This window comes from Podarcis filfolensis (genome assembly GCF_964270895.1).
Source record: "Podarcis filfolensis genome assembly, chromosome: 3".
Taxonomy (NCBI): domain Eukaryota; kingdom Metazoa; phylum Chordata; class Lepidosauria; order Squamata; family Lacertidae; genus Podarcis; species Podarcis filfolensis.
The window spans coordinates 33,334,462-33,360,999 of record NC_139606.1 but is presented as its reverse complement, the minus strand read 5'-3'; the positions used below and the strand labels follow the sequence as shown (position 1 = coordinate 33,360,999).

General features: G+C 44.2%; 1 long non-coding RNA gene across 1 annotated transcript; it reads left to right on the top strand.

The window, feature by feature from the left end:
* Nucleotides 1–706: 706 nt before the first annotated feature.
* Nucleotides 707–5,071, top strand: LOC310759238. Its single transcript, XR_014546282.1, has 4 exons — nt 707–1,970; nt 2,195–2,600; nt 2,970–3,354; nt 3,721–5,071. It is a non-coding gene; the product is annotated as an uncharacterized lncRNA (long non-coding RNA).
* The last annotated feature ends 21,467 nt before the right edge of the window (nt 5,072–26,538 follow it).

Sequence of the window (26,538 nt, the reverse complement as noted above, 5' to 3'; positions counted from 1 at the left end):
AGTGATGGGCAGCTGCCAGGGGTGCCAACTTGAATAAAATATGGGGGGCAAGTAAGCCCCACCCTGCATAATCGATCACATGACGTGGTGCACGCACACCATTTGAATGGCAAAGCCCATCAACTTGCGGGGGGCGGGGCGCAGGCCCCTCAAATGTTTTACGGAGTGGGAGGCAAAGCCCTCTCTGCCACTAGGAGTTGGTTCCTATGGCAGCTGCCATTGTAGTTTTCCCACAATGCCTTGCAGAAACACTACATAACTCGGGCTCTGTGGGCAACTGTGGCGTCCAGCCCTGGCAAGAATGCAGACTCAGGGTCACTTCTACAATCCAGTTGTTCCTTCAGTGTTACGAGGTCTTTCTGAATACAGTGGTACCTCGGGTTAAGTACTTAATTCGTTCTGGAGGTCTGTACTTAACCTGAAACTGTTCTTAACCTGAAGCACCACTTTAGCTAATGGGGCCTCCTGCTGCCGCTGCACCGCTGGAGCACGATTTCTGTTCTCATCCTGAAGCAAAGTTCTTAACCTGAAGCACTATTTCTGGGTTAGCAGAGTCTGTAACCTGAAGCGTATGTAACGTGAAGCGTACGTAACCTGAGGTACCACTGTATACACACTTGCTTGGTGTGATTGACATATCAAGGGGATTCTACACCCCCTCACCCCCCCCAAAAAAGTAGGCCATTCAGGTCAGCCTGCCTATGAGCTAAATGGGATGTATAGGTATAAGGCCTAAACACACCATTTCCCACACCCTCCCTCGTTCGGAGGGGTAATGATTGCATGTTATTAAACATGAGCGCATGTTTGTCTCCCTCAGATGTGACATTGAATGCAAGCTGGGAGGGAGAAGAGTGTGCATAGGTCCTCTGTGTACATGAAGAATGTATTGAGATAAAGTGAAGGTTAAGGAAGCTGGATTTTGTGTTTAGGTCTTGAGTTTGGCAACGCATGTTGTCATTTTTATTTTTTTGTCAATTTCGCAGTCCAGTTCCTGACCCTATAAAAGATGCTGTTTTCACTGGGCTCTTTTGTTTCCAGATAGCAGTTTCATTAATATAAAGGATGGTAGTTGCCTGCAGAGGTCATGTTGTTGGATGAAAAATTAGGAGATGGGAAATATTGAACAGAAGGCAGTCTGTCAGGTAGGAAGAAAGTTTTATTTTCCAAGTTTTCGCATAATTGGCCAAGGCCTCCGTTTGCACAAAGTGGAGCCCTTAAGAAAGACTTTTCATCCCGTTTAAAGTTTAGTAGGGTTGTGGCTTTATCTGAGGCAGGCTATGCAGTTATGAAGCATGAGAGGGAATTCAATCAGAGATGCATCTGCTCAACTTTGACTCTGAAATGATGAGATTCAAAACAGGCAAAAGAAAGTACTTCTTCATACAACACATAGTTAAAACATTAAACATTTAAAATACGGAATTTGCAACCACAAGACATACTTATGGCTACTGGCTCAGATGGGGATTAGACTTCAGTGGGAGATACACATTAAATTCAAAATATGTACAATCTGTTTACCAGTGTACAGAATAGTGGCGCTGTACCAATAAACAAGTGTACACCTTTTTTTTTTGCACAAAACAATTTGTATACGCATAATGGAGATGGCTTGTACCTGTGTTCAAAGTAACAGATGAAAAAGTCTAGCATTGTGGATGACCCATCTATCAATAGCTATTAGCCGTTATTGCTGGCTATATGAAACTTCCATGTTTAGAGACAATATGCCACAGAATGCCATTTGCTGAGGAACAACAGCAGTGGGTGACTGCAGGCATCTGGTTGGCCACTGTGGAAAACAGGATACTGGCTTAGATGGACTACTGGTCTAACGTCACAAGTTTTTCTTAGGATCTTAGCCTATGTCTCATCATAACAAGTGGCCCTTTAAAACTCCAAGCCACCTAAAGTGTCATAATGTAAGATTTTGGAAAACAATGAATGGGAGACCACATGGAAATACAGTGGTACCTCCAGTTAAGTACTTAATTCGTTCTGGAGGTCCGTTCTTAACCTGAAACTGTTCTTAACCTGGAGCATCACTTTAGCTAATGGGGCCTCCTGCTGCCGCCGAGCCACCAGAACCCGATTTCTGTTCTTATCCTGAAGCACTATTTCTGGGTTAACGGAGTGTGTAACCTGAAGCATATGTAACATGAAGCGTATGTAACCCGAGGTACCACTGTAGAACCAATGTGACAGGTTCATGGCTCCAGGAGTCTTGTATTAATGGCTACTACAGGTGTGGTGGCATCTTTTGCTGATTCTGCACTTAGGACTCACCCTCGCTTCCTCTTGTCCTGATGCTGTCCTCCAGGGAAAATCATTCTTTATAGCTTAATTGGAGCAAATGACAATTCGGCTTTTTTCTCCAGATCATAGGTGCCAGCTCCTAATGGTCGAGGCACTTTTGTCCACCCCACCCACATGTTTTTGTTTTGAGGGAGCTGGACCCCGTCAAAGTTCAGATGCAGTTTGGCACCACCCCTTGGCTCCTTGCAACGTCAGGAAGTCAAGCGACTTCCTGCGCGTGATGTCGCAATCAGATTGAGGAGATGGGGTCTCTGCTCCAGATTGACGTTTGCTCCCATTTAGCACTAAAGAGAGGGACGCATGTGGCGCTGTGGGTTAAACCACAGAGCTTAGGACTTGCTGATCAGAAGGTTGATGGTTCGAATCCCCACAACGGGGTGAGCTCCCGTTGCTCGGTCCCTGCTCCTGCCAACCTAGCAGTTCGAAAGCACGTCAAAGTGCAAGTAGATAAATAGGTACTGCTCTGGCGGAAAGGTAAACGGTGTTTCCGTGCACTGCTCTGGTTCACCAGAAGCAGCTTAGTCATGCTGGCCACATGACCCGGAAGCTGTATGCCGGCTCCCTTGGCCAATAAAGTGAGATGAGCACCGCAACCCCAGAGTCAGCTACGACTGGACCTAATGGTCAGGGGTCCCTTTACCTTTACCTAGCACTAAAGAGTGGGTTTTCCCTGGCAAATGAGTGGATCAAGGGGGGAAACCGCTCCAACCTATGCCTAGAAATGGTGGGTCAAGAGGAAAACTGCTTGGGCCTGTGCTTTCTAGACAACAGACAAGCAGAAGTGTTGATGGGCCTTTGGTCCCATCAGTTTCAACAGATATACAAATGGTGTAAAATTTCTCATGTGCGGGCCGCCTTTGCCTTCCATTTGTTTTGGACTAAAACTCTCATCTGCTCAAGCCAGCATGGCCATGATCACGTTCCTTACTGTGCTGGCTGGGACTCATGGGCATGGTAGTCCAAAACACCCATGGAGCTAATAATTTCAAAATGAGCAGTCTTCAGTCAGTGCAACTCCAGAGTCATGTGACTGGAGTTAATAATAGGTAAAGGTAAAGGGACCCCTGACCATTAGGTCCAGTCGTGACCAACTCTGGGGTTGCGGCGCTCATCTCGCTTTATTGGCCGAGGGAGCCGGCGTACACCTTCCGGGTCATGTGGCCAGCATGACTAAACCGCTTCTGGCGAACCAGAGCAGCGCATGGAAATGCCATTTACCTTCCCGCCGGAGTGGTACCTATTTATCTACTTGCACTTTGATGTGCTTTTGAACTGCTAGGTTGGCAGGAGCAGGGACTGAGCAACGGGAGCTCACCCCATCGTGGGGATTCGAACCACTGACCTTCTGATTGGCAAGTCCTAGGCTCTGTGGTTTAACCCACAGCGCCACCCATGTCCCAGCGGAGTTAATAATACTTTTCTCAATTAAACTGAGATTGTAGCAAAAGAAATGTAAAAAAGGAAAAATAATTGTGTGTTACTGTTTACTAAAGGTTATTACCTCCTATGCAAGCACTGTTTCTGTGTCATTAACAGAAACCTGACATACTCTTCCTGGCATTGAAATAAGTGGCATGGAGATAATTAGTCGCTTCAGCTGCTAATTTCTGTGTGTGTGGCAGCAGTTAGAATCCAATATGTACCCGGAGGGCCACATTTCCCCTGTTCTAGAGCTTGAAGCACAGTAGCTGCAGCAGTAAAAGGAGGTTGTTGGTAAACCTTGCCACAGAGACTAAGCCTGCAATGCATTGACAGGATTGAAGCATGGTAATAAAGCCTGAGGATAGGAAGGTGTCATTCACAATAAGACAGTGGGATGCCGTTTGCACTATTATCTCTGGAAAAACATGAGCGAGTCTAAGGGTAAGTGAATGTTGGACAAAATACCTGGATCCACATTGTACGATGAGAGACAAAGAGAGAGAGGTTGCTGTCATTGAAAATCTAAAGTTATACTAATAAACTGATTGATGGTTCAACTGATTTATGATTTATTAGATTGTAAGGAATAAAATGATGGTAGCTTTCATATTCTCACTAACGAATATGAATGGGGAAAACACGTTGTCTGGTATACATCTGCTCATCTCCTCTTTCTTCTCTGCTTCACTTAAGATATAGATCTAAGTTAACAGATTAACGACACTGAGCAGTTTCCAATATTGTGACGTCCACAGACGTGCTTTAAAAACAGGGATGAGAAACCTGACACTCCAGGTTTTTGTTGGACTTGCAACACCCCTGACCACTGTCCATGCTGGTTGGACCTGATGGGAGTCCAACAACTTTTTGGAGGGGCTCAGGTTCCCTTGTTTTCAAAAGATGAAGTTATAAAATGAAAACACTTTCAGGCTAGACAAGGGAACACATACCTTTCTTAATGGACAATGCACAAATTTAGTTTGAGAACTTTACTACTTAAAAATGTGATGCACTATGGTGGAACAGTAAATATGTTACTAGCACAGCAAACACCGGACTGAGCTAGACTGGTAAAGGAAAAGCGGTTTATATGAGCCATATGTGCGATATAACAATGTGCCACCAGATGGCGAAGTGGAGTCCCATTTTTCACTACTTGTTTTCCCTGTTTAAATTTACGTGTTTAACTGAAACGCTTCTTTGATGTGTCTAGATCCAGCCACTCTATTTACTCATAAAACCTTCAAGGCAATTGTGAAGTCTGTTGAAATGAAACCCATCTCCACTGAAGTAATATAAGTACTCTGACCATAAAATATTCTTTGTATTATTCCACTCAGTGAATTTTTCCCTCCATTATGTAGTACTTGGAATATTTATTTCACACCTTGTGTACTTTATGGAAAGCTGTGTTGATTGTCAATTAAGTCCTTAATTTTATGATTCCTTGCATGAAAGTACAGTCCATCATTTCTGCTGTTTCGAGGCTTTGGGATACAGACTAGGGCTGATGGGAGATGGAGCTCCAGAACATCTGGAGGGTAACACTCTGGCTAACTCTGACATAGGTCATGTCTCCACTATGGGCAATTGAAGATGCAGCCCTACCTACATATGCTGGGAATTAAACCTGGGATCTTCTGCAGGTAAAGCAGATTCTCTACCAGTGATATCATATTTGTATACCACCATTAATCTGAGGGGATGAGACGCGGGTGGCACTGTGGGTTAAACATAGAGCCTAGGACTTGTCGATCAGAAGGTCAGTGGTTCAAATCCCCACGACAGGGTGAGCTCCCGTTGCTCGGTCCCTGCTCCTGCCAACCTAGCAGTTCGAAAGCACGTCAAAGTGTAAGTAGATAAATAGGTACTGCTTCGGCAGGAAGGTAAACAGCATTTCCGTGCACTGCTCTGGTTTGCCAGAAGTGGTTTAGTCATGCTGGTCACATGACCCGGAAGCTGTACGCTGGCTCCCTCGGCCAATAAAGCAAGATGAGCGCTGCAACCCCAGAGTTGGTCACGACTGGACCTAATGGTCAGGGGTCCCTTTACCTTATTAATCTGAGGAGCTCAGATTATGAATGGTTCTCTCTCCCACCCCAATTTTATTTCACAACAACCCTGTGAGGCAGGTTAGGGAGCAATAGACCCTGTACTGCATTTTAAAATATGTATTTGGCTTAAAAGTGCCCTGTTAACATAAAATGCGTGCATTTTCTTCTTTTAAAACGCATCAATAAGCCACGTGATTATACAATCCTCAAGCGATGTTTTCATATTAACTTTTTTTGTACGTTCTTTGCGCTTCTGTGCTAACTCTCTTTCAAAGAAGAAGGGTAAACAAAGAAGATGAGACTGTGCTACAACTCTGCAAAGGAGTAAAATGATGCCGACACATTGGAAAACCAAATCAAGAAATGCTATTGTAATTAAAACTGGAAATATATATTGTATTTTTAAAAAACACACACACACACACACACACACACACAAAAAGTATACATTATTTGCCCTTGAAAGATACAGTATCAGCCAAGGGCTGAAATTGTAAGAGAGAAAAATGTCATCCAAATTTACACAATTCTGGCTGAAATAAGATTCACACAACCAGGCTTTTCCTTTCGTGAGAAGCCTAATAGGGTTCCAAGTCTAAATATATTGCCAGGAAGTAAATCCCACTGAAATCAGACCAATGGATATGCTTATGATGAGTAAAGTGATTTGCTAATAAATGTGGTAGCAACTCAGGTGAATTATCATGTTTGCCTGAGCTATCTGACCTGCTGAGCTGAACACAGCTCACCAGGAGCTTGCTAAACCTGCTGGGTTTTGCTGCTTGCCTAGGTGGGGGAGCAAGGGGGGTGTGATATTAACTGCATGTGTGAAATTAATCTTCACAGTTTTGTTATGTAAATAAGAGGGGGGGCGTGATTCTTGAGCCACCTGCAGGTTGTGGGTGGGGAGTTCTTCTCTCTCTGCCCGTGCTGACAAAAAACTGCCTCTCTAAAGTTGCTATTTTCATTTCAATGGAAGCCTCCATTGGCATCAATGGGAGCTTCCCTTAAAATGCAAATAGCAGCTTTGGAGAGGTGATTTTCACCGACTGCCAAAATGGGAGAGTGAGCAATCAAGAATATGCAGGCCACCTTACGTCTTGGACCGTGTTTGGAATGGTAGGGTACCACAAGCCTGCAATGTTAAGAGCAAGCTGTATAATTTCAATGAATCCGAACACTGTCAGTCTAAACCAATTTTTAAAGACTGCGGTGGTGGTGGGAGGGCAACATTACAACTGATGGAATAAAGGAATTGGAGGACATGAAGACACGCTGTTGAATTTCACACCAAGAATACAACACTTTCTTCTTGAACTTAAAGCCAATTGTGTATAGGACAAAAGCAGTAAATTCTCCCTTAGAGCCTGAAATGCAGTTTTGTTCCAATTCTTCCTGACTAGAATAGGGTCACCTGCCTCAACAGGCTATGTCCAATACATTCCGTAAAATGGGAGTGGGGAATCTATGGACTTTCAGATGTAGTTAGACTGCAGCACCCATAATCTCTGACCATTGGCCTTGCTGGGGAGTCACAACAACATCTTGATAATGTTTTGGGGAAGTATGCCTGAGGTGGGAGGAGTGCTTGAATGCATGAGTGATGATGCACAATTGGGGGAGGGAATTATTGAGGGGATAGATTCAGCACATAAACAGGAGAGTACATGTCCTGGAGAGTAAGAATGAATAGCAATAGGAGCGCATAACCTCTTCCCCAATGGCTGGGCATTCATACAACAGGTTTTAAGCAGGGAGCAGTGAAGGAATGTTGCCTAAGCAGAGGTGGAGTTGCACATCACCAATGGCAACAGAACAAAACATGCCTGGGGGCGCATGATGCTGTAAGACCTTTGGATCTCCTTGCAGTACAAATGCAAACATTTCTGCACGGGTGAAGTGTGAAAATATTCTCTTCTCTGACCCAAAATCAATGTTTTGTTTCAAAATATTAAAGCCACATGTTTGTTTTACAGAGAATATTATCCCTCTGATCTGGGACTCTTAGAACAAGTGGGACATAGCTCAGCGGTAGAGCACATGGTTCAATCCCAAGCATCTCCAACTCGGGCTGGAAAATCCCCGTGTCTGAAGAGCCCTGCCAGCCAGTGTAGAAAATATTGTGCTGGATGGACTAACAGTCTGAGCCACTATGAGAAGGCCAGAGCCAGGGCCATCTTTAGCAGATGTGGAGGCAGGGTGCAAATATCCGCCCAGCGCCCCCAAATTACCACTAATAGTGTTGGGGTGGCTGTAGCTGCGCATTGCCTGCCATCCAGGGGGGCACAACTCTCCCCCATGCAGCTGCGGGACAGCGATCTGTGCAGAGGCTTGGGAGGGAAGCTGCATGCCCACCAGCCTTATGGTTAGTGGAGCACAGTTGGTGGGTGTGCAGGCAAAGGGAAGGCCACCAGCAAAGCCACGCAGCTCCCCCACTCGCTGGGGCGCCCCTGGGAGGCCCACACCCTGGCGCGATGCACCACTAAGCCCTATGGGAAAGACAGCTCTGGCCAGAGCTTCCCCAACATTGTTCGAGATAGAATGAAAAGAATCATTGGATTTTAGAGCTGGAAGGGACCCTGAGGGCTGGCTAATCCAATCCTCTGCAATGCAGGAATATGCAGCTGGATTGAACCCGCAAACTTGGCATTGTCAGCACCATGCTCTAACCAACTGAGCTATCCAGCGTGGTCCATTCATGAAATGCTTATTATGGAAAACATCAGTTAAGAGAGGCAATCACTGAATGCAACCTCTCCTTCGTTCACCATAACAAATTTCTGTTCATGTTGCAGCGTAATGGTATGGCTCTCTTCTTTGATGACTGCCATCTTAGACAGCTGCTGTCTGTCCTTCACTAGGGAAAAAAGTTTGCTGCAAAACGTATAATGAAGATAAGCCAGTTGCAGCTTTCACATGTTCGAGAGCATATTGTCAGCAGCACCTCCTCTACCATGGAGCCTGACCTTTAGATTATTAACCTCAAATAACCCTTTGTGCTATGAATATGCACGGCACTCCTTTCCACAGAAATGTGCTGCGAAGTCTCTGCTGAAATTGGCACTAGAGGGCAGCAATGGGATTCGAGCGATTTCTACTTGCGGCAGAGAATCCTTTGAAATGCATTGGCTGGGGCCACGCACACATGGCATGTTCAGGGAACCAAACAGTTCAAAGTCCATCTTCTGTGAGGGAAGGCAAAGCGGTCAGAATGGCTGAAAGTAAAACCTTACGAGACAGACTGAGGATTGCCAAAGAGGTTCCTGGGATATAAAGAAGCCAGCAAACAATTAGGCCAGAGGAACTGAAGCACTGAGGGTGGGCGATGGATTGAGAGTGCGAGAAAAGATGGTTGGATGAACGAGACTTAAGGAAAGGGGAAATTAAACATCAAATATCAAATAATGTTCCATTGAGGCAAGAAGTGTGTAATCTGAGAAGGGACTCTGAACAAACTTCATTGTGCTTAAGATTAGGAGGAACTGTATGGTATGGCCGCGTTGAGTACTGGAGAAACTGGCCAAGGAACAACAGTATGACTAACAGAAGAGGGGCAGAGTTATCTGAAACACAAGAACCTTAGGAAATAAACTGTGGTGGCAACTTTGAGTTGAAGGAGTAGAATATCAGAAGAACATAGAACTGGGGGGGGGGGGGGACTGACCATAAGCCTTAGAGACAGGAAGAGCTGTGGCGGGTGAGCCTGGGAGCTTGGAAAGCTGAGGTTTGTGGACCAGGAAGCCAAAGAAACACAGGATTACTAGGTCTCAATCCTGACAGGGAAATGCTGCCAACTGAGGCTTCCCTTGTTAGTGTGGCATTGCAGGCTGACATCCTAAAGGGATACAGAATGGCTGGTCAGGTGCATACCTGGCTGCAGGTATAGATGTGCACCCCCAGCTGCCGCACTCAAAGAGCATTGATACAAGGCTATGTGTCTTTGTAGCTACCCATCAACCTACCACATTGAACAAAAAATGCATTCCTTCTCACTGAACAACCTGTCGGCATTTTGTGAAAGCTGTTTTCGTGGTTTTCCCATGAACTGAAATGTTGCAGGTTTGATTAAAAGGTAAGAACCCAAGTACTCTATCCATGAATTCATCTCTGCCAAATTTAAATGAGCTGATTGTCCTTTTCAGATATCCATTAGCCAAATATGAGAGCTAACTCACATTACCTTCAGCCTGCATTCCAGAACTCACCCTTTGGACTTTCTTTTCAGGAAGGCATTCTCGCTAACTACACAAAGCCATTCTGTACTGAAATGATTTCTCCCTTGGCACTGCCTAAAAGGCCAAACTGCTAATCAGAAGAGAAAACTATTTATGGGTTAACTTCTCCAAATACCACTAATCTCACTCATAGGACACCGGGCTCTGAATAAACACTGATCAAAGAAAGTAAACTTCCTAAGTAGGTCATTACTGAAATTTATGCACATCCTGACACCCCAAAATTGATTCATATTTACTTGGAAGCTAAGTGCCACGAAATTCAACAGGAATTGCTCTGATACAGGTATGGTTGTGAATCGCATCCTTTGCTGCTATGAAGCCACTGGCCATGAAATCAAGGCTTCGTGTCATCTCCCTTCACTCCCCTTTAGCAGCCAGATAAGTCTCCCACTTTAAACCCAGGCTGGTAGGGTGTGGCTGCTTCTTTGTTTCTGCAGGGAAAGAGAGCAGCTGGTGCACCACTTAGTTTCTCAGCTTACTTTATTTTATTATTTATTTATTAAATTTGTATACCTTATACCCACAGGTCTCAGGGCAGTTCACAGGGCTTAGCCCAGCAGACACTGATTTTCCTGGAGGAATTCAATGCAAGTCTGTTAGGTCCTCCCAACCACACTGCAAAAGTAGGGAAGCTGTAATCTTGCTGACCTAGAAGTCCTACCCCCTGTTTCTCCTTTCTCCAAGACCTCCCCACAACCGATGCTGTTTCTTCAACCTGAGCCTAGTCTGGATCCTGTCTGAGCCCTGCCTTTCATCGGTGACCAGACTACGACTCCTTGAGAAATGCAGAGGTGGAAATGTAGGTAGCTACACTTCATATTAGGGACACGGGTGGCGCTGTGGTCTAAACCACAGAGCCTAGGGCTTGCCGATCAGAAGGTTGGCGGTTTGAATCCCCTGATGGGGTGAGCTCCCATTGCTCGGTCCCTGCTCCTGCCAACCTAGCAGTTCAAAAGCATGTCAAAGTGCAAGTAGATAAATAGGTACTGCTACGGAGGGAAGGTAAACAATGTTTCTGTGCGCTGCTCTGGTTCGCCAGAAGCGGCTTAGTCATGCTGGCCACATGACCCGGAAGCTGTCTGTGGACAAACGCCTGCTCCCTCGGGTTATAGAGCGAGATGAGCGCTGCAACCCCAGAGTCGGCCACGACTGGACCTAATGGTCAGGGGTACCTTTACCTTTACACTTCATATTGCAAAGCAGCCATTGCCAGCACGTACTAAGATTTTGAGAGAGAGAGAAAGGTGATACTTTAAATCTAAATAAACAAGCTTTGCATCAATGCTGCTAGCTGTGGCCAAGCCTAGGACTGCAGCACATGCATGCTCCTGAAACATGAAAGTTGTGCACTTTGTTACTTTGTCTCCATGGCTGGATATGTTTCACCTGCTAAATATCTCTGTGGAAGGCAGCTAGCACAGACAAAGGCCCTAATGACAAGCCAGGAGAACTATGGACAACATGTCCGCAGCAAAAGAATTGGCTTCGTTTCTATAGGAAGGCATCTATTCACTTGCCCTATAAGTGATCTAATGAGAACTACTTAGCTGCTATGCAAGCAGCATGTCATGACTGAGGCATCTGTTTTAGTGATCTGAAACACACAAGCGAGCTCTTTCAAGGAAAGGATTATAAACATTGATCCGCAGGGCAATAATTAACTGATGAATGGTTTCGTGACGCTATGAGACATAAGTGCTGAAAGATGATTCTATGGCAGTGTTTTAAGACAAGCACGGAATGGTTTTTTACAAAGCTCTCCCAGTGCCCGAGGATCAGTTCTTGTCATCCCAGCCTCTTAATCAGATGTAGTGAGTTGGACTCCAGGTGTGGCAGCAGCAAGCAAAAGGTACAGTATAAATTACCAAATTGCACCAAGAAATCCTCCTTTCCAAGGTCAGAAATGGGAAATCTGTGACACTACAAGTATTGTTGGACTCCAACTCCCATAATCTCTGAACATTGTCTATGCTGGGGAGCCAAACAACATCTAGGAGGCTACAGGATCCTCTCATGGATAGTTTGCTGAAACATATATATATATATTTAATAATTCAAAATCCACTCCTTATTTACATTGTCATCAAACAGCTCTCTTGCTTCTTTACCAGCTTCATTAAAAAACAGTGCTGACTGAAGTCTTATGCTTACCTGCTCTCCTTGTAGTGAATGAAATGCAAATGATGGCTTTATTTCAGTTCTCTCTACAACAGGCATAGGCAAACTCAGCCCTCCAGATGTTTTGGGACTACAACTTCCATCACCCCTAGCTAACAGGACTAGTGGTCAGGGATGATGGGAATTGTGGTCTCAAAACATCTGGAGGGCCGAGTTTGGCTATGCCTGCTCTAGAATTCAGCTGGTGTATTGTGGTTGGTTTGTCTTTGGTGGTGGCTGGTGTGGTGGTTTTGGTGTTTTGCTTTGTTGTTTTGTTTCCAGATTCTCTTCTGATGCTGTGTCATATTTGTGGCTGCAAGCTTTGTGAAAGGAGGTTGTGGGAAGTTGAAGAACGAAACAGAGAGAGCCCAACGGAATGCCACAACTCTTACTACAGTTGAACTCAAATACCCCCAATTTCTGTTCTCAGCTGCCCTCAGCTGCTTCCCTGTATATCCAATTCACAGATCCTTGTGGGTTCTGTTCCAGCTACAGATTGGAACCAGACCCTGCAGAGCTTTAACACCTACTGGAGTTTCAGCTTCCTAGAAAAGTCCACCACTCGTGCTTGCTGTGGCCCAGGAATAATCAGAAGCAAAGTCCACCTCTGAAGGCAGCCCCAAGGAGAGTAATCTAGGGCCCACAGTCTGGCATTCTTTATCCTCCCCCATTATTCTAAATCGTGCTGGCAGGCAGTCATATGGGAATCAACCCATTCCTTTTTAACAGACAAAACAGCAGCTAGAAAACTAGCTAGATCAGACATGACCCTAAGGATCTTATTTGTCAGCAAAAGAAGACCCACTATGTCCTCTACTGATATTACAGAGGCAGGGCATGTGAAAACCAGTCATGGAAGATTTACGCTGCTAGGGTTTGCTGGTTCCCGTTCAAATTAATTTAATGCTTGCCAGAGGTACAGAGTGCAGGGTGGTTTGATGCTAGGGCTGGGAATGGGAAATTCCATTTGAGCAATTCCCTGGAGTTAAGGCACCTGCCGCAATTAGCGAGCAGGAAGCAAGGACAGTGGGCGGGACAGGAAGCATCAGCTGCACAAAGAAACAAAACGAAACAAACACACGAAGGGTTGGAACTAACTGCTCTGCTAGCATGGCAGGCTAGATCCTATGGTGGAATTTAAGCCTTGGGGGAAAAACTGAGTTGGCCATGCCTTTGCAAATTTGGCAGGTTAAATAGGCCTGGTTTCAGAACAACCTCCTACGAATGATGCAGAAGTCGAGGGAGGCAACTAAGAGAGATCCTATGATCCTCCTGGCTTATTCCTCCTCTACAATCTACTTGGATAGCAAGCCAATATTCTGAACTCCTTGCCCTGCAACCATATGGGATTGAGGCCCTGAGGAAACGTTGGGTATGATTCCACTGGACTGATCTCATTTGGAAAATTTAGGCTGGCTCAAGTACTGTTAGTTACCGTACCCTCCAACATTTCTCCAATGAAGATGATGGTGATGATTTCATTATTTATGCCCCAACCACTCTGAGTGGCTTCCAACATATATAAAAACATAATAAAACATTAAGCATTAAAAAAAACTTCCTTATACAGGACTGCCTTCAGATGTCTTCTAAAGGTTGTATAGTTACTCATCTCCTTAGCTCAGGAGTCGCATAACTCCAATATTTATCTGATTAAAATAGGGATGTCCTACCACACACTTCAGCATTTCCCCCAATGGAAATAGGGACATCCCAAGGAAAAGCAGGAAATTCCAGGATAAAATCGGAAACCAGGACAGCTTCTGTAAATCCAGGACTGTCCCTGGAAGATAGGGACACTTGGAGGGTCCATAGTTTGCAGTAACAACCAGCAGAAGGAGTATTGGCAGTGGGGGCGGGGAGTCCTTTTTCACTGGGTCTTGGTTCTCAAAAGTTTAACTGTTTTTCACCCCAGATGAGAAGCGAGGGAGGTGTATCACTCATCCAAGTCATTCTCCTCCTTGTACATTCAATCTGTCATTAGCTTTGATCTGACCTAAAACTTCATTTGTGGGATTAGCCGCGTGAGCTCTGTTCGTGCAAGCAATCCAGCACACCTTTTGGCTGCAAGAGTTAATCAGCCAGGCGAAGCATGCTTCTGTAAGTTCAAACTGATTTCAAATTCAGGGAGAGGCTGTGCTGAATTTCACAAATCATTGTAGCAACTGACTGACTTAGAAGGAGGAGGTTTGTCCAGTTAGCCCAATATCAACCAGTGTGGTGTAGTGGTTAAGAGCAGTAGTCTTGTAATCTGGTGAACCGGGTTCGCGTCTCCGCTCCGCCACATGCAGCTGCTGGGTGACCTTGGGCCAGTCACACTCCTCTGAAGTCTCTCAGCCCCACTCACCTCACAGAGTGTTTGTTGTGGGGGAGGAAGGGAAAGGAGAATGTTAGCCGCTTTGAGACTCCTTTGGGTAGTGATAAAGCGGGATATCAAATCCAAACTTTGATTGGTGGCAATTTTCTGAGTTCTTTTTCCCATTTAAATGACGGTTCCAGACTGAACTCGGGACCCGCTGCACACAAGGGTATATACTCTGCCGCTGAGCGATGATCCTTCCCAAACGTTTGAGGATCGCTTTTATTACATGTGCTCCAGGATTCATTGAAATGAATGCTATAATATCAAGGGGAAGAATGCTAAAAGAAAAGCAGACACTGGTTTTCAGAGGGCCCATCAGTCACTTTCTCTCATCTGACACAGATCTCATGCGTGGAACACATGCATGCGCTCCTGGGAGTGCAAGAGAGTGATGCAGAGGCTGTTCCTAAGATGACAGCTACCCCAAAATGGAGCCTCATTTAGGACTGTGTGCCATTATTCTCACCACCATGTGAGCAGTCATGTTACTGAACTACCAGCTGAAATACAAGGGAGCTTATCAGCATTAACAGTCCCCAGTGGGTCCTATTCTACAAATCCAAACCACAGAGGGATTGCTAAATGGGGAGAGAAGGCTGGGCCCACGTCAAACAAAAGCCTCTTATATAATGAATTCAACGGGAAAACAAAGGGAAAACCACTGCAAATCCCAGCCTTCAATCTGTCTCTGAGATATCAGATGACAGAGGAAATATGTTGGACCCATTTCCTTTTGTTCTGCAAATAGATTATTTTGTAGGCCATGTGCCCTGGGTGCTACAGCAACCCCAGTGAGGCGAGAGGAAAGTCCCCCCTGCCCCTGCCACACTCAGGGAAGTTGCATCCAGAGAAGTCAACAGTGCTGGGTTCTGTTAAAGTGGTTCGTGGTTTTTATGGGTGTTTCCAAATGTGAGCTTATCAGTGAAAATGGGTCGCTGATAAACTGATTTTCCTTTTACACTTACTGGCATTTTCCCAGAGAAGGGAAATATGGATTAAATAGGGCAGCGATTATGGGCTGGCATTTGGATGCCAACAACATCATGTGCCCTCTGCAAAAAACCCCTACATTTATGAGGAGCACCAGACAGAGGGCCTTCTCAGTGGTGGCGCCCGCCCTGTGGAACGCCCTCCCATCAGATGTCAAGGAAATAAACAACTATCTAACTTTTAGAACACATCTAAAGGCAGCCCTGTTTAGGGAAGTTTTTAATGTCTGATGTTTTATTGTATTTTTAATATTTTGTTGGAAGCCGCCCAGAGTGGCTGGAGAAACCCAGCCAGATGGACGGGGTATAAATAATCTATTGTTGTTGTTGTTGTTGTTGTTGTTGTTGTTGTTGTTGTTGTTGTTGTTGTCCCACAATAAACACCAATCTGGAAGGCCACTATTAAAGAAATGCATTTCAGATTTGGAATGGAGGAGAATGTTATGGAGCTCCTAACAGTGGTCTCAAAAGCAATGGTGTAGTGGAGAGGGACAACAGCTCTGGGACTTTTTCAGAGCATGAGTGATGATGTGATCTGCCAGACCGCCCAGGTAATCAGCCAACACTCTTTGATCTGGCAAGTGATCACAAGGGTTTCAAGTTTGTTGGTGACAGATCAGTATAGGGGAAATTAGAGAATAATAGAAATTGTTGAGCAGAGGCTGGATACATTTTTCTTTTTTCTTTATGGGGTGTATGAGAGAGTGGGAAGAGACATCAAGGGTTGGTTGTTAGCCCATTGAACAGCCTTTCTTTGGGAATCCCAGCTAAGAGCACCTCCACTCATTCCAGCCTTAAAAAATCAGAAAACGAACTAAGCCGCACACTGAGAAAAAAAATAACCAGACTGCTGCTTAAAAAGAAGCACAGAAGCAGCTTTTGTAAAGTTTCCCTGTTGAGTTGACAGGAGACAATTTGTAGCTGATGGAGACAGACCATGTCTGCAGGCAGTGTTTTTTTTTCCTATGGGTACACAGAGGGGTACGCAAACCCCTAAACATTTTGTGAATGTAACGGGAGAAGAAAGCAAACATTTAAAATTTTTTAGTTTCTTCTCTAGCACAGTGAATCGTCAGTTCCGTTGCTACCCCTGATGGCAGCCTCATTTCCTGTCATGGTGTTTCCTGAGTCTCAGACAGAATGAGAGTAAAAGAAAAAAGCACTGTCTGCAAGTAAGTAGGCGAGGGGTGCTCTTTAAGTCGGGTTCTCTATCTTGGGCTCTGTTGTTGCACAGTGTGACCGGGCCAACTGCTCCTTGGGCAGGTGTAGGCCAGGAATTATTGCATAATTCCATGTATAAGACAATATTATTTCCTTAGAAATAAAAGGCAAAAATTGGGGATCATCTTATACACAGATAGCAGAGAGGGGATGTGCGATTGGTGGCAGTAGCCACACGAGCTTAGCAGCGTGTGATTGGTTGCTGCGGCCAGGCCTGGGCAATGTTCCCCCAATATTTTTTTTGTTGCGGTCCAAAATAATAGGGGTCGTCTTATACATGGGGGCGTGCTATACACGGGAAAATACGGTAAGCTGCCCGCCTCGAGCAACATTGATGGTGTCACTGTTCACAGCAAGGATATAGTGAAAGTCTGCATTGCAGTGTTTCTTTTCAGGGAGTATGCAAGGGTACACGGTACTGGCACCTCTTTTTCATTGTAATAATAATAATAATAATAATAATAATAATAATAATAATAATAATAATTTTTTAAAAATTATTTATATCCCGCCCTCCCCAGCTGAAGCCGGGCTCAGAGCGGCTAACAACAGTAAAATGATACAATAAACTAAAATCATTTCATTATAAAATCAATTCAAATCAGATTAATGGCAACCATTGGGCTGGAGTTCTGTGAAGATTGCCAAAGGAGGGGGTCAGGCTGTGCCCTGGCCAAAGGCCTGGTGGAACAGCTCTGTCTTGCAGGCCATGTGGAAAGATGTCAAGTCCCACAGGGCCCTAGTCTCTTGTGACAGAGCGTTCCACCAGATCGGAGCCACAGCAGAAAAAGCCCTGGCTCTGGTTGAGACCAGCCTAACCTCTCTGTGAACTGGGACCTTCAAATATGGTCTTATTTGAAGACCATACGGTCCTCTGTGGGACATACCAGGAGAGGCGGTCTCGTAGGTAAGAGGGTCCTAGGCCATATAGGGCTTTGAAGGTTAAAACCAGCACCTTAAACCTGATCCTGTACTCCACCGGGAGCCAGTGCAGCTGGTATAGCACTGAGTGAATGTGATCCCACAGTGAGGACCCTGTAAGGAGTCTCGTCGCGGCATTCTGCACCCGCTGGAGTTTCTGGCACTTACTGCAACAACTTCATGGTGAGTACCAGCACCTATTTTTCTAGGGGGGGAAAGCACTGCTGCATTGTATCAATTTACAACAAAAACATGGGTGGGACTGGGTGGGGGAACCAAGAAGAAAATACAGAGTTTGGTCCCCGCCCCTAGAATGGGCGCCAGCAAATGACAGAAGCCACCGTGTTAGCACTCATTCTTGACACACCTGGCAATACAATGCATGCTGCTGCTGCTGCTACCTGACAGATCTTTTATGCCTTTCTTTGAATCATACATTTGTTTAATCCATAAGAAGCAGAAGCAAACACATCATACATAATAGCAATAAAATATACACCAAGACCAGTATGGATATCAATCAGATTTACAGACAACTGTGCGAGTATCAAGAAACATTTCCCAACAATTCATAACACACAAAAACAAATGGTTGCTACTCTGTAACTTTAAAATAACTAGACCCTTAAGACCGAACCTCTTAAAATGAGATCTGAGCACTGTACTGCGAGAAGGGAGTTCAGAAAGGCTTTGTTGTGTTCACTTTTTGGTGTTGACTTCTGTGTTGTAGCTATCTCAATTATTTCTCTTTGTTAAAACCTCTCCCCTCAAATGACCCATCTAGGTTTCTCCCTTCCCAGTCTATTCAGATCTGTCCCATTGTTCCAAACAACTGTCTTTTCCCTCTGTGTCTCTTTTTCACACAGACACTGTTTTTGTGCAAACCTAACTTTTCTTTTGCTCCCCAACCACACCCTGACTTCATGCAAACCCAGGGGTGTGGCGAAGCACTCCAAAAACTTCCCTAGTTTTCCATTGTCTGTAGGGTCAAAAGCTGCTGTTGAACTGGCAAAAGGCAGTACAGTATATGGTTTTACTATATGTGGTTTTACTAATATTTACACACTTGCAAATGGGTCGATGCAAAGCAATAGTCTGCAGTAGAATGACGAGCTCAAAAGCTAGCTATCATTTCAGGTGAATTAAGCTGCTCTCAAATGCTAACTATTCCAACAAAGAGAGCACAGTTTGCTTGTTTGTTTCACTGATATCCTCCCACTATGTACAGTGATACCTTGGGTTAAGTACTTAATTCGTTCCGGAGGTCTGTTCTTAACCTGAAACTGTTCTTAACCTGAAGCACCACTTTAGTTAATGGGGCCTCCCGCTGCCGCTGCGCCGCTGGAGCACGATTTCTGTTCTCATCCTGAAGCAAAGTTCTTAACCCGAGGCACTATTTCTGCCTTAGCGGAGTCTGTAACCTGAAGTGTATGTAACCTGAAGTGTATGTAGCCCGAGGTACCACTGTATGTGGTTCTCTCCCCCTATTTTATCCTTGCAAAAATTTTCTGCATTAAGTTAGGCTGTGAGAGTCACCAGACCAAGGCCACCCATTGAGCTTCATAGCTGGCTGGGTGTTGATTTAGCATAAGCTCGAGCCAAACTGTTTCTCAGGCTTAGCTAGATAGCAAGCACCTTTCAATCGCCCTTCTTTTAAAACAAAAATTATTGTGGTTTCATCTTAAGGAAATTTTGCCCATGTAGCATGTTAAGACACCGTCGTGCACATAGCCTAAGGGTTCCAAGTTAGAGGGATATTTCTCTCTAAAATAAACATATGGTTTTAATATTGTGAAATAAAACATTATATTAAAAATGTTGGAAGAGGGACGCTTCTCATGCTATACCCATTCAGAAATATTTGTGTTTCTACTGCAAGGAGACCCAAAATTGCTTTGGCATCCCCCCATGCAGGTTTTGTTCCGTTGCCATTGGTGATGTGCAACTCCACCTCTGCTCAGGCTACATTCCTTCACTGTTCCCTGCTTAAAATCCAGTGTCTGAATGCCCAGCCATCGAGGAAGAAGTTTTGCTCTCCTGCGCAGTGTAATTGTACTCTCTGGTATATGCTGCCTCCTGTTTATGTGACGGATCCCCTCCCTTTCGCCCTCTAATAAATTCTTTTTCAATCTCGTGTTCAGCAATGTGGTTTTCCTAATAAGCCCCTTTTTCAATCATGTGCTCAAGAATATTTTTTAAAACGTCCTATTCCTGGGGATACTTCAGCAAGCGTAGTGAAAAGATACCCACCCACCCACCCACCCAGACACACTACTTAACTGTACTCAATAGCATTCCAGCACTTGAGCACACCTCACATGACAAAAAGGAACATAACAAGAAAAATCGAATCCATTTCCCGTAGGCAGATTTGTGCGGTCTGCACAGAATCAGGGCCCCATGCAGCTGAGACGCTGCCATGTTATTAGTACATATTGTTAACTGAGAAGATACCTTTAAAATGTGACACTGCTGAATTCCACTACTTAGGTTTGTCGTGTTGTTTCCGCATTTTGTTTCTCCTACTTGTGTAGTGGCTAGTCCATTCGGGCAACTAGTGAAATGTCAAGCAATTAAAAAAAAAAAAAGTTTCCCCAGATCTCAACGCCATGCTCTTTCCTGTACCACACATCCTTAGGAAAACACGGGGAACATTTCTCCTTCCCTCCCTCCCATTCTCTGGCCGTTTTATGCACCAGTCAGCCAATTTCAGTCCAAAAGTATTCCTATGGCGAGGAGGTCCCAGCCCCACCCCCTCTCCAGGCAGAAAAACAATGTGGAAGTAAATTTGTATGTTAATAGAGCTACTGGCTCTTAGCCCTGGTTCTCCCCCTCACTCCATGTTGTCATGATGGCTATCCAGCCAAATTAACTTCTCTAGTAGACGCAGGAATCAACACATCTGTTCTGGCATGCCCAGAGATGTTTCCTTGAAGGCCACACTTACACAGTAGCAAAGCTCTTGGGCACAGCTTCCCCGGCCAGTCTTGTTGTCTGATTCTTTATTACAGTGGTACCTCGGGTTAAGTATTTAATTCGTTCTGGAGGTCTGTTCTTAACCTGAAGCACCACTTTAGCTAATGGGGCCTCCTGCTGCCACCGCGCCGCTGCACAATTTCTGTTCGCATCCTGAAGCAAAGTTCTTAACCCAAGGTAATATTTCTGGGTTAGCGGAGTCTGTAACCTGAAGCGTATGTAACCTGAAGCTTATGTAACCCGAGGTACCACTGTACTTCTTTTCACTATTGATGTGAGTGAGTTTCCGTGGACACACTGTGAGTCTCAGGTTTGTAAAATAAATGGGTTGTGGTTTTATACTTATTTATTTACTTACACACATTTATTTTAATAGATGGGGTGACAAGCTGTTAAAAAAAAAGTTTTTCTGACGCGTTTCCTAGAGCAGTTTAAAAGCTGATCGAATTATGAAGACAGCATGACTATGCTAAGAGGAGAGGGAAGGAGAGAGAAAATAAGAAAGGCAGTCTTTCTTTTCTTTCTTTCTTCAAAGACATGCTGGGACATGTATTTTCTTTTTGACCCTGCAACTTCATTCGTGTGTGTTAAAACTTCAGCTGAAATGCTATAGGCTCTGATGAAATGGAACACATAAAATACTGGCTTGATTTCCTTAACATGACACTGATTACTATATGGTGGTGCTAAAGCCATTAGATTCGGGGGGGGGGGGCATTGTGGTAAAGGAGTAGCACTCATTCTGTGTTCCGTGTGGCTGGCTGACAATGAAGGTTTCTACTCTAGAAAATGAATGAACCTAAGTTAGTCACATTCATTAATGTCAGTGGGTCTGCTCTGAGCAGGATTAGCACTGGATTCAACCCAACGAGTTTATATTTTGGACTGAAATTACTATTGTGGAATCACCTTAGTAAACACAAGCAGTGATTTGTCATTGGGGAAGCAGATGCACTCTATTTATGCTCTTGCCATTTATTTCTGAGACTCATGATTCCAAATCGTGTCTCTCCCAGATCGGTTTAAACTCCCTAGGCTGTGTCAGGCTTTGATTGGGTAGAATATTACCTGCATGTCTTCTGTTTTGGCCACATATGAAAAGGCGCACCATTAGTATTTAGGCTGCATATATAAAAAAGATGGCTTTAAGATAGTGAAGCAGGATGTTAACTAGCCCGGATATTAAATTGCAGTCAGATCAGAACTGAGTCACCTGTGATGAATCAGCTGTGAGGGAGACGCTCTGCATCCAGAACAAATTCATTTCCAATTGGGTCTGTACACCCTCAATTCTTCTCATACTGCTTTGTATGATTAATGGTGCTTCCAATCTGGGGTGTAGCATTGCAAATGGGTCAGATATCCCAAAAGGATGATTGACAACTTTTTAAAAATGGATTTTCCATGGAAAGGAAAGCAGTAAATCTAAATTAAATCTGGGGGAAGGGAAATACGGGCTGCTATTTTCATGCCAATTATGTTGTTTTGATGCCGCCAAAAACCTTGCATGTGAGAGCACCGATTTCACAATAAAACACCCATCTGAGTGCAACAGACATGGGCATTTCATGTCCTCAGAATACCCTTTCCTTAGCACAGCTATGATTGTAATATTATCTTCCGAAACACTGAGTGAAAGTTGTATGCAACTTGTAATGTGAAAAAGAATTAATTTCCTGACAAATGAGATCCATACCAGAAGTGACATCTGCCATGTTGTTGAGGGGGGTGGGGGGGGAGGAGTCACGACATTTACATGACTTCTTCCATTGCCCAACATTCCACAGGTGCAATTACTGCAAGCAATATGCTCTTAGGGAGGTATATTGTGTGCCGATGAGTCTGGTAGAAAAATGCTTCTCCCTTTGGGTAAGGAAGGAGTAACAATGCACTGACTGAAAACTGAATGGAATCCTCCAATAAGTCATGATGACAGCCTTCCAGAAGAGATGTCAATCACAGTCAAAACCCTTTTGGTCCTGGGGGCGGGTTTAATAATAATAATAATAATAATAATAATAATAATAATAATATCACGCATCCTGATTAGTGTAAAGCATGGGTAGGCAAACTAAGGCCCGGGGGCTGGATTTGGCCCATTGTTCAGTCCGGACACTGAGATCCAGCGCCGAGGGCCTTTTGGCGGTTCCCTCATTGCGAGAAGTGAGGTTACAGGGAACCAGACAGAGGGCCTTCTCGGTAGTGGCGCCCGCCCTGTGGAACGCCCTCCCTTCAGATGTGAAGGAAATAAGCAGCTATCTTCTCTTTAAAAGACATCTGAAGGCAGCCCTGTTTAGGGAAGTTTTTAACATTTAATGCTGTATTGTTTTTAACACTTGATTGGAAGCCACCCAGAGTGGCTGGGGAAACTCAGCCAGATGGGCGGGGTATAAATAATAAATTATTATTATTATTATTATTATTATTATTATTATTATTATTATTATTATTATTATTGCCTTCTAAATCCAGCTCACAGATGGTCCAGGAATCATAGTGTTTTTACATGAGTAGAATGTGTCCTTTTATTTAAAATGCATCTCTGGGTTATTTGTGGGGCATAGGAATTCGTTCATTATTTTTTTCTCAAAATATAGTCCAGCCCCCAACAAGGTCTGAGGGACAGTGGACCGGCCCCCTGCTGAAAAAGTTTGCTGATCCTTAGTGTAAAGGAAAGCACACCCCAAAATAATATATTACATTTATCCACACATACCCCCATGAAGATGGCCTCTTTCAACTAGAAATAGGCTGAAATCATTGGAGTCACTTTTCAACAAACACAGAGTCAACATGCATTGAGGCAACCATAGACATCCACAGGAATTTTTCCAGGAGAGCGGATTTTTTTTTTTTCCAAGGGAAAGAAGCAAACTAAAAACACTGAAAGGAGGGAAACAGCTAATTTCTCACTGAAAAATGAAGAATTATGTCTGTACATTTTGTCTCATATCTACAAACATTAGAAACTTACAATTTTCTTTTTTTTTAATGAAAGCTGGGAACCTGAGAATTATGGCTGGATCTACTTTGTATTTTACGAGCTCCCATTGCTCGGTCTCAGCTCCTGCCAACCTAGCAGTTCGAAAGCACATCAAAGTGCAAGTAGATAAATAGGTACCACTCCGGCCGGAAGGTAAACGGCGTTTCTGTGCGCTGCTCTGGTTCACCAGAAGTGGCTTAGTCATGCTGGCCACATGACCCGGAAGCTGTACGCCGGCTCCCACAGCCAGTAAAGCGAGATGAGCGCCGCAACCCCAGAGTCATCCACGACTTGACCTAAAGGTCAGGGGTCCTTTTACCTTTAATATCCACAACCAGAGCCAGATACAAGAATCATTCCGTTAGAATAATTTAAAAAAACAACAACCTGAATGCTTCTAAGCATATCCTAAGCTTGGAATTTGTTTTCAGTACCAGAACTTAAAGTACACACTCCTCTTTAGCTTTCTTAAGTTCAGTAGTCTAATTTAGGAGGGGAAGTTGTTTTGTTGTTGTGCCTATCGCTAAGGCACTGGGAAGCAGGAAGCTTTGCTGGACTCCTGAAAAAGCACCCAGAGATCTTACCAGGAGATCTTACCAACTTATCTCCTGTCCACCGTATCTGGATGCAACCTTACCTTGCATAGGGAAGTGAAGGAAAGCAGAATTTTATGAAAGATGGCCTGGAGATGCACAAAGATGGAAAAGCTAATCACTACCAACAATGGAAGAACGGGTGTTAAAATTAACAGACTTAGCTCTGAGATGGCGAAACTGACATGTTTAATCGGAGAAAAGTCATTGTTAACATTTATGGAAGATTGGAAACCTCTCAGACTTTCTGCATGAAAAAGAAAAAGAAATAATGACACTTGGATTTGAGGGTGCTTTATAGAAAGTGGCTTTGAAGGCAGTTGTACTGGAGTGGTTGAAGTGAATATTGTTTATATACAGCCGTCAGATTAAGAATTGGAAGTTGTTTAATTTCTGAACTTTATTTTTATCTCTCTTTTTAATCTTGTCTATTTCTTTTCTCTCTCTCTATATATATATTTCCTGCTCCCCCCTCTTTTTCTCTGTTTTTATTTTATTAAGATCAATGTTTTAGCTTTGGACAAAAAAATGGTATTAAGCTTTGTATTTCTCTATATAAATTCTAATGAAATGTATTCAAAAGGAAGAAATAAGGAAAGAAGGAAAGAAAGACAGCCCTTTTCCTCTGTCCATTCGCTGCCGTTCAACAGTATCCCAAAATCTACTACCTGAGGCAGCCTGTCTTGCTTTACCTACTGGTAGCACTGGCCCTTAATTATGTTCTAATATCTTCTACAATTAAGCCCTTAGCTCAGGAATCCTGATACAAGAAAAATGGTTCTGAGTTCTGTCACAAGAGCTGGAAAAGTGCCAAATCATCAGATAGTTGTTTCACCCTATAGCTGAGCAATCATGACATTCCTTCAGTCAGAATGACACAGCCTTTTTTTGTGTGTCCCAAGATACTAGGAGTTGCATAACTGCCACATAATCACCTTTGTGTACAGAGGGTCAAGTACAGGCTTGCTTTGTCACAGTGCTCTCGTCCTGAGAAAAAGGTGCGGAAGCCAGATATATTTCGACTGCAATCCTTAACTTGCTTTCTTAGGAGTCACCTCATTTTCCCAGAGGGGTAGGCACACATTTTTAGTTCACTGTATCTTAATGGGCCTGCCCTTCACGCCCCAGCTCTGCAACATTATCTTCAACGTGCACATGGAAAAACAAAATAACACGTGTTTCCATTTATGCAAAGGTACAAAGTACATGTTTTTACCCCACCCAGCAAGCGGCCTTTGGCATATGCATATAAAAATAACTACCGTGCAGCCAGATCCCTGTAGGCCTAATTTTTTCAAGTCTTATTAGTTTCTGACATTAACGCTGTAGTTGTTGTTCTGATGTTTTATTTGCCTGGATATACAATTTGCTCTGTAACTTTCTGCCTCGTCCCTTTCCCTGACGTCCTTTCTCCAATAGCCAGCAGCTTATCGTTGCTGCCGTTTCGTAACTGATCTCCTATCATTGCACTGTCGTAATTTCATTTGTATGAGGAAATTCTCATATCAATTTTTTTAAAAAAATCCTTATAAAGGTAGATAGATAATGCATAATCCTATACTGAAGATCTGCCAGTGGTGTTCTTCGTAATGGGTTCAAGTGGGCATGAGAGGGGATACTTTCCCCTCTTTGCTAAGTGTGGGGTTGTACGCTAGATTTGATTCTGGGAACTGCAGTGTGTAAAGCATGAGCAATTCCACTCAGCTAGACCTCCTCCTGGAGTTTCTCTGATTCTGGCATTTGAAACCAGATGTTGGGGCAGCAGGGAGACAAATGCCCCATGATGCGTCTGCTTGCTGTCTGCTGCTGCGACTCAATGGTTAGGGAACTGTTCTGTGGTGTTTGTTTGCCTTGTGGGTTTGAATCCCCAAAGGACCTCTCCTTTTACCCCTGATAATGACTGTTTTTTTAAAAGTCTGTACAAAGGATAAGAATCTTTTTTCCCACTCCCATTCCTCTGGTGGGGGCTCAAACCCCAGCTTATTCAGTTCAGTGCCCTCAGGAGTGAACCACTGGAGGCTGTTGCTACCAGTCTATCTGATTTATTATTATTATTATTTTGTCCTTGCGTCCTAGCACTTCTCCATTGGCTACTTGTCAAAATAATCTTTTCCTGGGTGACATCTGAACCTTTGTCTCAGGAAGGCTAAGTGCACTCACTTCCAGTCATCTTACCTAGGCCACATACCTAGGGAGAAACTAAGCTTTATTCAGTGGCGTAGCGTGGGGGGTGCAGGGGGGGCGGGCCGCACCGGGCGCAACATCTGGGGTTAGGGCAAATCCATGGGTTAGGGGGCGCAAAT